At 78.8% G+C, this 2,500-nt stretch overlaps 1 non-coding gene across 1 annotated transcript; it reads right to left on the bottom strand.

Moving 5' to 3' along the window:
* Window positions 1–713: 713 nt before the first annotated feature.
* LOC129201055 (5.8S ribosomal RNA) lies at window positions 714–866 on the bottom strand. The gene has a single exon (XR_008575239.1). It is a non-coding gene; the product is annotated as a 5.8S ribosomal RNA (ribosomal RNA).
* Window positions 867–2,500: the final 1,634 nt, after the last annotated feature.

Here is a 2,500-nt window from a genome sequence, read left to right as displayed (position 1 = left end):
GGGGGCGAGGCGCACGGCAAAGGCCCCAGCCCGGAGACGGCCCGACACGCGTCGGACGCGCCCGGAGACGGCCCGACGGGAGACCGCCAGGGAAAGGCAGGCGGAGGGCGCGGCGGGACCGGCCGGGCGCGCGCCGCGGAGGCAGGGGCGGGCGAGCGGCCGGCGAGGAAACGGCGACGGCGCGCGCGCCGACGCCGTCCTCCTCGCCGACGCCGCCCGCCTCCGCGCCCGCAGCCAACCCGGGGCGCGGCGGGGGAATCGGGGAGAGAAGGCGGGAGGGCGACGGGGATGAGCCCCCCCGTCCCCGGCACGCGCGCGCGCGGCAGCACGGCACGGTACCGCCACGGTACCCACCCGCAGACAGCCGCCCGCGCGCGGAGGCCGGGGGCGAGGCCCGCGCCTCCCCCCGGTTCCTCTCTCTCCCCACCGCCGCGCCAGTCCCGACCGGCCCGACCGACCGACCACGACCCTGGCGGCCCCGGCGAGACGAGCTCCGCCCAGCAGGCGCTCCGGGAGCGGGGAGCTTCGGAGCGCTCCCCGAGTCTCGATTTAGGGGGACGAAGGCCCTCGGACAACGACGACGACGCCGGGCTCGCGGGGAAACGCTCCCCCGCCGCCGCCGCCGCACACAGCGGGCCTGCGAGGCACCCCAGCCGCGCCGTCACCGCGGCCGCCGCCAGGAGCGGCGACCCAGCCGGCGATTGATCGCAAAGCGACGCTCAGACAGGCGTAGCCCCGGGAGGAACCCGGGGCCGCAAGTGCGTTCGAAGTGTCGATGATCAATGTGTCCTGCAATTCACATTAATTCTCGCAGCTAGCTGCGTTCTTCATCGACGCACGAGCCGAGTGATCCACCGCTAAGAGTTGTCTGCCATTTCGGCACCACCCCGCGCGCGCGGGGGGACCGGGACCGCTCGCCAGGAAGCGGCCCCTCGTCTCGCAGGGACGGGCCCACCGTCGGCCTGCACGCCCGCCCCGCTCCTCCCCTCCGCCCGCGCGGAGGGGAGGCGGCGCGGCGCAGCGCAAGCGCGGCGGAGAGGCCTCGCCTCGGCTGACCGTACGAGCACACCACACGGAGGAAAGGGGGGAAAGAAAAGGAAAAAAAAAAAGCTGGGCAAACGGAACCACTCCGAACGGCAAGGGCGGGGAGCCCGCGCTCCCGACCGACCCCTGGGGAAACGCACCTTGCTCACTTCGGAGGCGGCCCAGGCGCCCGGGCCCGGCCCGACCTCCACGCGGAGGCCCCGCGGCGCACCCGGCCGCGCCACCTGCCCCGCCTCTCACACTCGGGACGCGGACCCCGGCTGCTGCTGCGGGACAGCAGCCGGGGGGGCGCCTCCGCGCGAGGCGCGCCGCGCTACGACAGCCGGCTGCCCCCCGCCCACCGGCTCGCCCCGTCGGCGGCTCGGCGGCTCCGCCGCCGACCGCCGCGGCGGAGGCAGCAACCGCCGGAGCTCCGGCCGGATTTGCGCGCGCCGCCGACCCGGAGCGGCCGCCCTCCCGGGACCGGCCAACGCCGCAGCCCCTTCTCGTTCGGCCCCTTCCGCGGGCACGCGCCGGGCGGAAGGGCGGACGACGCCAAGGCGGGGGCGGCGCCCGCTCTCCCCCGTTTCCACGCGGAGACCGGGAGTGGGACGCCCCCGCCCGCGCGCCCGCCTGCCCGGCGGGGCCGGGAAGGGCGAGACGGGGAAGGGACCGGGCGCGGGGCCCGGGGCGGGACGGCCGCGGCCGGCGGCGGGCACCCTCCGACCGGCCCACCGACCGACTAGCCGAGCGGCGCCGCCGCCGCCCGGCCGGGGTGCCGCCGCCGCCGCCACCGGCGGCAGAGCGCCGAGCGCTCGCCGGGGCGGGGAAGGAGGGGGAGCGGAGCACAGCGCGGCGGCCCGACGGCCGCGCCCGGCGAGCCCCCCACCGCGGGGGTGGGGAACCCGCCGCCCCGGCGGGAGAGCCCGCGCTCCCCGCCGGGGTTCGCCCGTTTCGAGGCGGGCAAGCCGGCCACGGCCAGCCGCACCGCGGGGGGTCCCTCCGCCGAGACCGGACCGCGGAGAGGGGGGGGCAGTGGGAACGGCCCCTCCCCGGCACGGCCGCCCGCGGGACGAGCGCGGGCGGCGGCGGCCGCCGCCCGGGGTGGTTGAGGGTCTATCGGGGAGCAACTCCCCCCCCCCCCCCCCCGAAGGCAGCAGCGCCGCCACCGCCCGGCCGCCCCCCGGGTCGCGCCGAGCCGCCCGGGTCTTTAAACCTCCGCCCGGCTCCAGCGGCCTTCGACCCCCGAGCGTGCCGAGGGAGGGCCGCAGGAGCGCGGACGCTAGGTACCTGGACCTGGGGCGAGGGAAACGACCTGCAGGCCCCGCGGCGGTGCCTCCCCCGCTGCCGCCATCGGGGGAGCGTCCGACCGCGGGGGCGCGCCCGACGTCCGCCGCCACCACCTCGTCCTCCTTCCCGGGGCCCGAGGTTTCCCTCAGTAGCCCGGCGCTGCGCCCGGGAGGAGACACGGGGCTCG

This window comes from Grus americana, unplaced genomic scaffold (assembly GCF_028858705.1).
Source record: "Grus americana isolate bGruAme1 unplaced genomic scaffold, bGruAme1.mat scaffold_77, whole genome shotgun sequence".
Taxonomy (NCBI): domain Eukaryota; kingdom Metazoa; phylum Chordata; class Aves; order Gruiformes; family Gruidae; genus Grus; species Grus americana.
Note: the sequence above shows the minus strand (reverse complement) of the source record. Positions and strands in the feature narration are given on the sequence as shown.